The sequence below is a fragment of the Jaculus jaculus genome (assembly GCF_020740685.1).
Source record: "Jaculus jaculus isolate mJacJac1 chromosome Y unlocalized genomic scaffold, mJacJac1.mat.Y.cur SUPER_Y_unloc_3, whole genome shotgun sequence".
NCBI classification, from domain to species: Eukaryota; Metazoa; Chordata; class Mammalia; order Rodentia; family Dipodidae; genus Jaculus; species Jaculus jaculus.
Window position 1 is genome coordinate 61,557 of NW_025423388.1, and position 14,185 is coordinate 75,741.

Consider the following 14,185-nt stretch of genomic DNA (forward strand, 5'->3'; position numbering starts at 1 on the left):
AAACCTGATTGTGAAAGAGATTTAATACTCTCTGAACATCCACTGGATTAATTGTCCTCATTGAGAAGCAGCCTTAGTAGATTCTCGCTACCCAGGGTATACGCTGTGTTTGTTGAGAAAGACTTTTCATATACACTTACCAGTAAATGTAGGAATTTTATTATTGAGAAATTGCCTCAGTAGACTGTGACAGGAACGTTTAGGAATTGCCTGCATTTAAAAATAGCATTAGCTGACCCCAACAGTAAGTGTAAGAATTGTACCCATAGAGCAATGTTTTTGTTTGGGTCTTTACAGCAAGGGATGGTGAATTGTACCAGAGTGTCTGCCTAGGGATAGCTTTTTAATTTGTTTTACATACATTAAACTTCCTTTTTAGCACAGTTGAACGTAGAATCCGTTATGGGCTCTATGGATGACTGGATTTGTAATGTAGGTATAAAACTTCTCCATTGCCTATGGAAGATATACAGTCTTGTATAAAGCACATAATAAGTGAAAGACAACTGAGTATAAGAGACAAAAATTTCATTGTTTTAATGCGTTGCTAAAATTGAATATAGACTTTTCTGGGATAAAAGGATAGTTAGGGTGTTATATGGGAATAAAATTGAACATGTGTATGAACAGTCTTGAATTTGGAATGAAAAGTTATAAAAGATCATGTACTATAGAAGCATTGTATTTGGGTGCAGACCTGATACTTCATTACATAACGGAGCTCATCACAGCTTGTGTTGCTGTTCTTATACAATCACATGGGGATTGTGCTTATTCACTCATGTGCAAGAAGCCGAATTTCCTGCTCACCCTAAACTTCCCATTGGAGCAATCCTGTTAGAAATATAAATATCAAACATAGCTCCACACTGTTTGGTGTATCAGGATGGACTGAGAAAATGTCAAATTTCAGGATGACCAATGAGTTCATCACACATGATTTAAACAAAGAAATGTCAAGTATAAATTGAGGTTTTTCATGGGAGGAAAAATGTATTGTGGGGATTTAGTTATTGGCAGAGTTCAACTCTTCTGACCTTAACCATATCCATCCCAAAATTGGTACCTGGAAACAACCTATTTATGAAAGAACTAAGAAATTGGTGAAAACAATTAACACATAGACAATGCAATACTTCTCAGACATAAAAGCATAATACTACCCTGTCAAAACTGGTGAAACAATAACTCTCTGCCTTGTTTCTGAATCATGATTACACTGTTACCATAAAGACATTCATTTGTATAAATTTTTCTCCAACTGTATTTGGGAGTGGAATCACACTGTGGGAAGCTCCTGGAGGCGGAACTGTCCCTCCACCTGGGGTACTTTAGGAAGGTGGTTTTCAATTTCACCATGTGATAGCCTTCCATTAGACCTCAGAGGTGGGGAATATGCATTTTTATGATGGTGCCTGGAGAACTATGGAAACCCTGGAATCTAGGTTAGTGTGCTGTGTTATAGTCTTAGCCCTTGATTATACTGGAGGACTCAGATGATAGCAGGTTTGGCCAGTTACAATACCTGGAAAGGTTCTTGATAGCTCCTTGGGGCCCACTACTTCCATGTGCACAGAGCCTGATGCCCCTGGGAGTGCCTATATTTTATTCTGATTCCCCACCACGTCCTCATATGAACTTTGATTCCCTCAGTTTTGTCACTGTTCTCCCAGTAACCTGTCTCACACTGCATCAGCATTTAGTATAGTGTCTACTTTCCCCAAGCAGATTCCCCATAAGCGTAATATCTACCCTTCCCATAGAGTGAACATCTTGCCTTACTGAACATGGCACACAGGGAGTTATGGTTCTGTCACACCGGTTTTCTCTCTCCCTCTCTCCCCTTTCGAACTATGGTCTCACTCTAGTCCATTTTGATGTAGAATTCACTAGGTAATCTCAGAATGGCCTCAATGTCAGTGATCCTCCTACCTCCACCTCTTTGCTGTGATTAAAGGTGTTCCTCACCACACGTATCCCACTTCTCTTTCAAGAACAAAGCAGAACCCCAGTGTCATGTGTCAATGTATTCCAAGAAGCTATGCCTCTCTCATAGCTCATTTAATTTCCAGAAATCTGCAGTGTTTAAGTTATATCCTAGTTCAATAACTCAAAGAAGCATTTTGAGACCTAGTTTTTAAATCTCTCAAAAGCATGCCAGCCCACAGCCTATCCCTACACAACAATTGAAGCTCTGTAGCAGTCACAGTAAATTCTGTGCTCAAATACCACAATGGACTGAGGTTCTCAACATCCTTCTCTCCATTCTAATGATGGCTGCCATCATGTCCCTCCAGTATCTCATAGCCTCATACTATTCCAAGGCCATACCAAATCCCTTGCTGCCCTCATGAAACTGAGTAACCACACCAGCAATCATCTAGTGCCAAAGGGAAGCTCAAGACTCAACCCAGATTCTGCCCATGTTCTCAGAACTCCTGATTCCCTGTCTTCCATTCTCCTCCATTATATAACAGAGTATAAAAGGACTTTTTGTTCTTAAAACATTTCTTATAGATGGTGCACTTTCAGGTGTATAATGTCAATTTTCCAGTTCAGTTCTGCAATCACTTATTACTAATCTCATTATCAAAATAAAGCAATGCCAAATGCAGACACAAACCACCTTGAATCAGGATGTGCAAAAAAAAGAAAGAAAGAAAGTAATAGAAAGGAAGAGAAAAGAGAGAAAGAAAAAAAAAAACTTTCAGAGTCTTGTGATTACCTATTGGATCCTTTCACATCCTGCAGATATGGACTTTATCTACAGCATCCTACCACATCTCAGCAGAGTGAGAGAGCTGCCCTGAGCTTCTCAGGAAGAGAGGAGACCGATATTCAGACCATGAAGATTCCATTGCTAGCTGTGGCTCTCTGCTGCTTGGTGTGTGCGGAGAAGAAACCTCTGAAGGTACTGTGGCTACCATGAACTGACAGAGGGCAGGTGATCTTGATCTCAGGTGAATGTCCCTTCTACAAGGGCATGAATCTGATTCAACAGAGCTCACCCTTCTGCCTGTGTTTTCATAGCCCAGTAATGATTCTCTTAATATTATTAAATTAGTTTTTACTTGATATGAAGGTGTGAAGAATAAAATACTTTTTCTACATAGCAGATTCCAGGTCAGCCTGGAAGAGACTGAAACCCTACTAAAAAAAAGAATTGTCAGAGATTATATCTTAGAAATCATTTAAAATTCATGCTATAAATGTGATTCCTTCCATATTTTATTTTGGTAAGGTTTTCTATAACTTGCCATGGAATACCTTGCTCTTTTCACTTTTATTTATTTATTTTTATTAATTAGTTTTGTATTCAGCAAATACAGTCAGTTTGGTACCATTATTAGGCTCATCCATGACCTACCCCTTCCCCATTGGCCCCTCCTTGTTGAATTTCCCTGACCAATGTTGGGTTCATTTTTGGTCTGCTTCAGTGCTGAGGTGTTTGGGGCCTCTGAGGCTCTGGGTCTCTGACTTGGTAGGAGTTGATTTTTCTCTATGTTGGTCTCCTTTCCCCTTTTGCTGGTATCTGGTTCATCAGGAAAACAGCATCCTTGTTTGTTTTGCAAATTTTCCTTATGTTCAGCTGGGGCCCTTTTGAGGTATGATGGGGAAAAAGAGAAGCAGATTCTCCAAGGGAGAGTGAGTTAGCACCACTTTTAAAATGATACCATAGAATGGATGAGCACTCATAAATAGAGTTGACTTTCCTTAAATTCCTTTTTCATGTCCTAACGCATTTTTAGTATTTCAAGAAGACTGTGAATAGACAATAAAATAAAATATTAAGGAAAAATTTCAAGCACAACTTAAATAAATAAATAGCTAAGGTTAATCATTATGATTGGCCAAAAAATTACATACATTTCCATAAGGTGCAAATACTGCAGTATATCCCTTGGACTTAACCATATTTTCAAGGGAAATTATGACAATGTGCATGAATTTGAAACTACATCTCCACCCACAAGGATTTGATGCTTATATTTTTACGAGTAAAATCAGGTGCCATGGTCACAATAGATATTGATGAGAAAAGTTAGAGGAATGGCTGATGCTTCTAATTGAACATTCCCTTTTAGTTTTCAGGGAAATATCGCACGGTGTCCATAGCTTCACACAGGTTAATCGCAATAGTAGAGAATGGCCTGTTAAGGATTTACATACGTGAGGTGGAATTTTATGATGCTTATAAGGAAATGTTCCTCACTTTTGATTTGAGGTAAGAAAGATTTTTCTTGTGTGCAAGAAACCAAATGTGGCATTCTGGCTGCTACAAAGGTGACAAATTTCTGGTGGGACACAGAGAACTGCTATGAAAAATTGAGTTGCTGTCCATTCTTGAGAGAACCATGAGGTGTTTGCTCATGCTACATTTCAGTCCCTGCCAGGAGCCAGTTAAAATGCCATGGATAAATCTTAAATGACCAGAGATGCACAGCTCTAGCTGATGTTAATGATTTATATTAACTTTTTGAACGTGCTAAGAAAAATATGCTACCTGTCATGCCCATAACATGATAAACTCTAGAAGATCCAGTGGCTTTGCTTGGGAGTTTTTCAATACTTAGCAGAGAAAGCATACTACTTTCTTTTCCAAAATTAATCCATGACTTTGAAAATGACTTCGCATTCTTGAAACTCTTGCCTAACACTCTCAGGTAGTGTGATAATAAGCATATGCCACCACATGCAATTGGATTGGATAAGTCATGAATTAATTATCTGCTAAAATTCTTTAGTGTCATAAATTCTGGGTTACTTTCATAGACCTTACAATCAGGTACATATACGTGAATTTATTCACAATTTTTGTTAGCAGAATTATTTATACATTGACTTTAAGCAAATCCAGTGTGAAAAGGAAACACTCCATCTCCAAGAACTTCCTCCAACACTCAAAATAATCACGTGCTTAAATTTGAAGGACATCAGAAGCAAGAAAACTACACCTCACCATTGCATGGCACACACTTACCTAATAATGACCTTCCATAAAGTGATTGAAATTGTTAATATGTTCATGACAGTAGGGACAGTGTCTTACTGCAAAATCATTAACTCTAGAAATAAGAAAATTTCCCCAACTATTTTTGATACATAGAAATTTGAAAGATACCAGGAATCTGACCTCTTTGCTTCCCAATTCAAAAAGTCTATAAGTTGTGGAGATGGTTCTGTGGATAAATTTGTTTAACTCTCAAGCATGAGGAGCTTAGTTTAGCTTGTTAGAATTTAAAAATCCATAGTTCTGAAAGTCCAGTGTTAGGGAAGCAGAGAAATGTTGACCACAAAGACGTGCCTATTATTTCCCTGAAAGATTCAGTGAGATCCAGGTTCAGCAAGAAAAAACTCAGCATGAGAAATAGGTCAATGAAAAACACAAACAATATTGACAGCAGGCTCACCATTGCACAACCCATAATTAAATTGATATTCTTAAAAGTATGCATGTGCATGATACATACACCTGAAGAAAGAAATTGACAATATCAGGACCACACTGGAAAGAACCCTTGTGAGCAGAATTTCAATTGTTTGAAATTGGCTCAGGGATATTTTGCAGAAGAGGGGGCGGAAAGAATGTCAGAGCCACATGTTGGGTCAGGATATGCAGAGACATTTATCGCAATAACTGTGGGCTAACTCCACAAGGCATGACCCATATACCTCAACAAGGAGGGGCCAATGGGGAGGGGGTAGGTCATGGATGAGCCTAATAATGGTACTACACTGCCTGCATTTGCTGAATAGAAAACTAATAAAAAAAATAGAAGGGGAAAAGAAAAAAATTCAAAGACTACTCTCCTCTCTTGTATTAGGGTTTAACGTAAACCAAGATAGTTGCTCAATATTCAAGTGAAATCCAATGCATTAACACTGATATGTAAATTTTTGGAAGGTGACGTTATCAGGTGAGAAAGTATGAGAACAAGATGAACCAAAGATGAAGGATGGCATAAATGTACGGGTACTTGCAGTATGCAGTGGATAAGTATAATTAGGAAATGAGAAAAATAAAACATTGTTCTTAATATGAATGGATGGTACTATTTTCTATGAGTTTGCTTACAAGCGAATATGAGGTATGCTTCTATTTCTTATAAAAAATATTGGTTGAGAATGTTCATTTTTAATTTTTTTCTGTCTGTTATAATAAAGTAATATGATTGGAACCCAGAAAGAAAAAAAATGTTTCACTTTGTTTTTTTTTCTCACAAATTAGTATGTTAGGAAATGTGAAGGATAGTTAGATTATAGATAGATAGATAGATAGATAGATAGATAGATAGATAGACAGACAGACAGACAGATAGATAGATAGATAGATAGATAGATAGATAGAGAAAGAGAGAGACAGAACACAGCAATAGAATGTTACATATGGAATCAGGGTTGGTAACATGCTATTTTCACTTTCCTGGCCTGTACATTTCATACATTACAGATCTTAACACTGTGTTCTAAGTATATACATTCAAAATACAGTTAGAATTGCAAACAAAAAACATTTCACCAGAGACATAATTATCATACAATTTCTGAATAAATCCATAAAGATGTAGAAACAGTACTGGCAGACAGAAAACTAAAGTGTGAATTTACAGATGTCAATATTGCAGTCTTGGGCTGGAGAAATGGCTTACCAGTTAAGTCATTTGCGTGTGAAACCTAAGGACCGCAGTACATTTCCCCAGGACCCCTCTAAGTCAGATGCACAAGGGGGCATTTGCGTCTAGAGTTCCTTTGCAGTGGTTGGAGGCCCTGGCATGCCTATTCTCTCTTTCTCTCTATCTGCCTCTTCTTGTCTCCTGAAGAAACAAATAAATAATACATCAAAAAAATTCCAGTCTGATCCTCAGCATGAGGAGTGTGGCTGTCATTCCCCAATGCACCTGCACCTAGAATCCAATGTATGAGGCAAGGTTTGGCTGTCTCCATTAAAGGGCAAGGCTTCAGGCCATCATGGGATACAGACACTCCTCTCTGCTAGATGTGTTTCACACACAATCTGCTCCCCCAAAGTTAACCATGCTGACACAGATTCAAATGTACAGAATAATTGCATAAGAACTCTGTCAAGTAAATGAAGACAATGCACAGGGCAATCAGAGCGAGTTTTGCTCTCAGCATATGAACTGTGTATAATCCTTTTTTACTCATTCAGTAGTATGTTGTATATTTTGGATGCCTAATGTATTTCTTATAATTTCCCTATAGGCAAGATGGAGAGTGCCACCGATACAGACTCAAAGCACTGAATTTAATATATCTATTTAGCAATTTTAGTGAGTATCAGATCTTCGTGGGTGACTATGTAAAACCAACTCTAGAGTGCCTTCAGCCTCATGGCCATGTTGTTTACTATCTCTTGATCTGAGCCAGTGTTGAACAGAAGCATCTTACCACATGAGAATTTTATTGTTTCTCACACTTCCAGGTCATCCACTTCAAATATGGCCGAAATCAGAAGAGGTTATTGTTTTTAATGCCACTGACTTGTGGACCTTCCATGACCCATATCATACCTCCCCAAGAGTCTGGTTCCGTCATCTTGGTGGGGATTACAGAAGTAGGTATAATGGGTTTCAAAGATCTGTTGGTATTGTCTTTTCATATAAGCCAAGATGCTCACCTATAATCTTACACAGACCATTACACCACTTGACATTCTTAAAACGTTCTGTGCAAAGAAATGAGGAACATAACACATTCAAAATATAAAATGGTGTTTAGCTCTCAATTTCACATGAATGGATTTCTGAGGTCAACAAAAAATTCTGCTACTTGTTACGAATTCTACTTGTAAAATGCTCCGAAAAAGTGGATTATATTTTGCCTATGGAGTTTGGGAAAACCCTTTTCTCACATGGTTCTCATTGTGGGATTACCCAATTGTTGCATGGCCAAAAGGCATAGACATTTACTTTCAGATGTAGGAAACATATTAGAGCCCGTTGACATCAACTATGACCTTACAAATTTTAGTTTACAATGAATATTGGCAATTATTCTTTAAGTAATATAGAATTTAAATAGTGACATTGGTGTGTTTCCACTCTACTATAGTGGATAAAAACACAAATGACATAAAAACTAACACTGTTTTCACTCACAGTTGTAAAAGCAAGGCAAAGTCCTCCTAATGCAAACTCATACAGAGACCCCAGGATTTATGATTTACATCACATTGTAAGGTTGTCCTATGGGATTTGATGTGATCAATACATGACAGTTTATGTCCTCCATGATTTCAAGCTGTTGCATGTTCTTGATTACAATTTGTGGGAAATCCATGGACTGATGAAATGACTGCAATTTTATTCAGTATTGACAATGTACCCATAGGTACTTTGATCATTCATATAAAATGTCAGTATTTAGAGTTAATATTGTCCAACAAAATTCTCTCTAACTGTTTCCTTCTCAATATTTCATTCTAAAATGAATGAATGAATGAATCAATCAATCAATTTTTTTGGAGAAGTGTTTTGAAATAGGGGCTGATCTTGAATTCACTATGTACTCTCAGTACAGCCTTTAACTCACAACAGTCCTCCTATTTCTTCCTCCTGAGTGTTGGAATTAAAGGCATGCACTACCATGCCCAGCCTAATAAATAAATATTTTTAAATAAGTAAATAAATATTTTAAAAGAGAGCTGGTGAGATGGATCAGAGGTTAAGGAACTTCAAAGCCCAAGGACCAAAGTTTAATTACTCAGTGCCCACTCAAAGCCAGATTCAGAGTGTATGGGGTACATCTGGAGCTCATTTGCAATGGTTGGAAGACCTAGCTTGACCATTCTCAATCACTCTCTCTCTCTCTCACTCTCTCTCCTTTCATCCCTCTCTCTATCTCTTTCACCCACTCTGCTAAAATATATAAATAAATATATTTTTAAGTATCCACTATCTAGCCATAGTTTTTCAAGTTTGGGTCATTAGTTAATGCAGTTCCAGTATAGGATTTTTAAGGCAAACCAACAAAATGGCCACATATTTCCTTTTCTGGATATATCTACTATGTTTTTATCAAAGCTTAATCTGCATATAATTTTTTTAAAAATATTATTATATGAAGACTATGTTCTACCCAGACCCTTATTAAGTGACTAATGTAGTTAATCTATTCCAGTAAGGTCATCCCAACTTTCATTCATATCACTGCTGTTCTTAGACACTCAGCAATTAAGACTTTTATTAATTTTTTTAATTTATTTACTAAAGAGGGAAAGATAATATGGCAACTCCAGCATCTCTAGTCACTCCAAAGAAACTCCAGATGCATGCACCAATTTCTACACCTCTCTGATGAGGGTACTGGGGAATAGAACCTGAGTACTCAGGTCTCAAAGGCAAGTGTGTTAACCACTAAGCCATCTCTTCTGCCCATTAGTTAGATTTTAAATGACCCTAATTTGAATGTGATGCAACCAAATAATTGCTCATGTGCCTGGAATTAACCACCTGGACTTAAAATTACCTCAATACATCCTACAATTATTAATCTTCATAACTTTTGTAAGTAGGATATTTGGCGTATGTTGAATTAGAGACAGTTTTTATTTACGATGAGGTGGTTGAAGTGGTAAATTTACTAAAATTGGAATGATACAGATTAGATCACCATGGCCCCTGTTTAAGAGTGGCAAACAAACTCTTGAAGCTGTCCATATTTTACTTATTTTTTTTATTCATTTGAAAGAGAAAGAGGAGAAAGAGAGAGAGAGAGAGAATTAGCATCCCAGGGACTCCAACTACTGCAAAGTCCAAATACATGTGCCAGCTCGTTCATTTGGCCTAAGTGTATCCTAGGAAATCAAACCATGGTTCTTTGGCTTTGCAGATGAATGTCTTTACCACTAAGCCATCTTTTCTACTCATGTGTCTCACATTTTAAATAAAAAAATAGACATATCAAATTAGTAGAAGATATGGTACTGTTGTCTAATCTTGAAAACATATTTCTTCTCAGTCCCAAAGGTGAATTACTTCTCAGTGGATTTTGTCTCAACCAATTCAATGATATTACATTTTCACTATTTTTATGATCAATATAACCATCAAGATGTGTTTGTAGTTTTGTGTAAGTATTCAGTTTGATTATGTTTTGGGGATGTTTTGGTACTTTGGAGATGAGTTATGAGATGTGTATGCATTTTTTCATGATCTAACCTGGTATAGGAATGTGTTCACATGTGTCTTAAAACCTTACCATAACTTGAGGTGGGCATTGTGGCACACACCTTTAATCCCAGCACTCTGGAGGCAGAGGTACTGAGTTCTAGGCACCCTGAGACTACATATTGAATTTCAGGTGTGCCTGGATTAGAAAGGGTTCTTAAGTTCAAAAACAAACAAAACAAAAAGAAGAGAAAACCTTACCACAACTTTATAAAGCATAGGTAATTCTCTGTTTCATTGGTTACTTTCTGTGTATTTTTGCATCAGTGCCTCTCTGTAACTCATAATTATGTGAATCATGCTGTATACTCCACTTTTGAAACAAAATTATAGCCACTCTTCTTGTACAGACATCCACATAAAGATTGAAGGATCTCACCCCCAAGTAAGACTCAGAATACTCCACATACATATTTACACACACACACACACACACACACACACACACACACACCATGAATATAACAATGTCCCAAACTCATTCTCACACTGAAGATCAGGACGATGTGTGAGGTCATGATTGAGCACTGTATGATGGAGGCCTTCAATATTATCACCTAACATAGGAAAGGATGTTGGACTGGGGCTATCTCTACAAGAAAAAAATAGTGGCATCATTTTATGTTTTCTGATGTGAACGTCACATCTCTTCTATAATGGAACTAAATTTTATTCTGTCAAACTTGATGTTAAGTTTTTCACTTTGCATTTTCTTTTGTTTGTTGTTCACAAAAAGAGATTCAGAAAATAGGGAGATTTAGGAGGAGGGAGAGCAAGGGGGATAATGCCAGGGAATATTGTGTGTATGTGTGGAAATTGACTATAAAACTTTTAGAAACTCTATAGTATATAACCCATGGACTATGTGAGCTCTTTAGTGATTTCCCCTTTCATTTATTTTGTTACATAAAGAGTAGAGAGTAGATTCCATAACATAGACTGGGACACAATAGAAACAGTGTCATTGACACACTCAGATCCAATCATCACAAATTTCCAAATGTGCTTTACAGCGTTCCTTACCTTTTGAAGTAAAAATATGAGAGACAAAATTACTTTCATGCCATTTTTCCAAAATCTAGAAAAATGACATAAACCTGAATGTATGAATTGATCTCCAATTAAGTTGTCCTTGCTGGGTTACATTACCAACATAAAGGGGATAATGAACAGAAAGCATGATGTGCCATTGGGAAAATAAAGCTTGATCAACCTATGGTTTATAAAGTAGGATGGGTTTTGTGTTTAGAAAGGAATCTAATAGCCATATTTTCTGACTTCTATTCCATAAAATTCAGCAAAATGCCACATTATCAGTGAAGAGACACAGAAAGAGTATAACAAGATTATTAGTGACAAGCAAATTGCAACTCAAAATATCCTGGATGTCACCAAGACAGGTGAATCACTCTTGGGCTATCATGGGAAAATAAAGATTAAAGAATCTCTGTCATCCTCTGATGGCCATTTCTCATTCAGAATACTTATGATTAAAGATTTCTCATTTATGAAGTGAATGTAATACCACTTTATCCTCTTTTTTGTATTTTACAGACACATGTCCAAAATGGAGATATTGACTGTGTAAGTAGAAACATGGCTCTCACAACTATTCAAATGTTCAAGCTAAATAGCATTTGAAGTCAATTCAATCTTAAAAACAAAACCTATTAATACAGGGCTGGAGAGATGGCTTAGCAGTTAAGCACTTCCCTGTGAAGTCTAAGAACCCAGGTTTGAGGCTCGATTCCCCAGGACCCATGTTAACCAGATGCACAAGGGGGCGAAAAAGATCTGGAATTCGTTTGCAATGGCTGGAGGCCCTGACACGCCCATTCTCTCTATCTTACTCTTTCTCTCTCTGTCTGTAGCTCTCAAATAAATAAATAAAAATAATTTAAAAAATTATTAATACAAAAACATGAAATAAATGGTGCATTAGTGAAATATTTATAATTAATGTAATGTGAAATTAGTCCTGTTTAAATAGTGATTTTCATTAAATGAAGAAAAAATTAATTAATTTAATAAAAATGAAATCTGAAATGATTATTAGGCATTTTAATACTCCTTTGAATGTAGACATCACATTGACAGCATATTTACAATAATTCAATGAGGCTCATCATCGCCATGCATGGCCTAGAGGTGTGACTTGGACATCACTATATACACAGAATCTCACACTTCTATCATGACAAGAAAAGTCATGTGAAGTAGTAGACCCTGGAAAATATGCCAGCATAAACGTACTTGATAACCCAAAGACAGTGCCCTTTGGTGTTAGTTTTTATTCATGAGAATACATTCATTCATATTGCCCATGTTCAAACAACACCCATATGATTTTCTTTATACCCTGACACTGATGATGTTCTCAATATCCCCTCACATCCATGTAAATAACCATCACTTATAATTCCCCAGGTTATAAGAAGATTCACATTGCTTGCAGCAAGTAGGTCTCTATGGAAGCAGAATCAAAAACTACAGACTTGGGCTGGAGAGATGGCTTAGCGGTTAAGCACTTGCCTGTGAAGCCTAAGGACCCCGGTTCGAGGCTCGGTTCCCCAGGTCCCACGTTAGCCAGATGCACAAGGGGCGCACGCGTCTGGAGTTCGTTTGCAGTGGCTGGAAGCCCTGGCGCGCCCATTCTCTCTCTCTCCCTCTATCTGTCTTTCTCTCTGTGTCTGTCGCTCTCAAATAAATAAATAATAAAAAAACTACAGACTTGTAATCATCTTTCATTCCAGATTGTACTCATGTTTGAGTATTTCTGATCCTTCACCCAGTCTGCCCTGTCCATGTATTTCCCATTGCTGATTTTAGTATTAGTAGCTCCCTCTGAGATTAAATGAATTGATTTCTTATAACTGTCAATGCACGCTGAATAAAAAGTTTATTACTGGAACTTAGATGATCTGGCCCCACCTCATAGTCCTTATCACACTTTGGATACATTTCTTTTGTCTTTTTCATTTTAGAAAAGCCACATTTGGTGGTGGAGAAATAAGAGGTAAAATCAAGTCAATTTGAAGTAGAAAAAATGTGCAAAATTTTGAATAAATAGTATTGCCTGTGTTTTGTCACATTTATTATTGAAAAATCAGGAAGTATATGGATTATATGACAAAGAGGTTAATAGTTAGCATGTTACTGAATCCCGAAAAGTGAGCTGAGATCTGGTAATTGTTGTCCATGCCTCTAGTCCCAGCACTTGGGTTGCAGAGGGCGGAGGAGTGCCATGACTGCAAGGCCAGGCTGAGAGTACATAGTGAATTCCATGTCAGCCTACAATACAGTGAGTCACTACCTCAAAAACCACCACCACCAACTACAGCAACCAACTAGAGACAACTCACCAAGGAGGATTGAACTTCTACCTCAGATTTCACATATATTCACTTCATTCTCTACAGCAAAATGTAAAATATTCCTGAGAGACAAACGAAAAGTTGCCAATGTCTTACCACTCATCATAAACTTGAGGATGTACATATCTACATTGGTTTCTTTACATATCATGATCACACAGGATTTTTTTTAAGCATTGACATCAGATTTACTAGCAATATTAAGACACAAAGAAAAATGGAAGCAGAAATTTACAAAAGTTTAATTTATGAAAACCATGCTATTTTGTACCAAAAAAAAAAATTTTTTTTAAAGCCAACCAATAAGAATTAGGTCCAGGAAAATTTGTAGTGAAGTATTTATGAAAGAAATAAACATTCTTAAAAGTGTAGAAATCCATTAGATAGTGTGTAATTCATGAGATTAGAAGAATAAAAACTTAATCATCTGCATATGTGTAAAAACCATGTGGGTCCACATATCTTGGTTTTCCCACTGCTGGTGGTACGGATGTAAGAGGAATTCTGGAACTCATCAGAGAGTCCAGCTACCTAACTGTATATTTCACTTCCACAGGGACAGACCCTTTGTCTAAAACCAAGCAAAACACTAGATTGCTTCTTAAAATAATCCTAGTTTGC

The 14,185-nt window shown here is 37.0% G+C and overlaps 1 pseudogene; it reads left to right on the plus strand.

The window, feature by feature from the left end:
* Positions 1 to 9,572: 9,572 nt before the first annotated feature.
* LOC123457221 lies at positions 9,573 to 9,686 on the plus strand (annotated as a pseudogene).
* Positions 9,687 to 14,185: the final 4,499 nt, after the last annotated feature.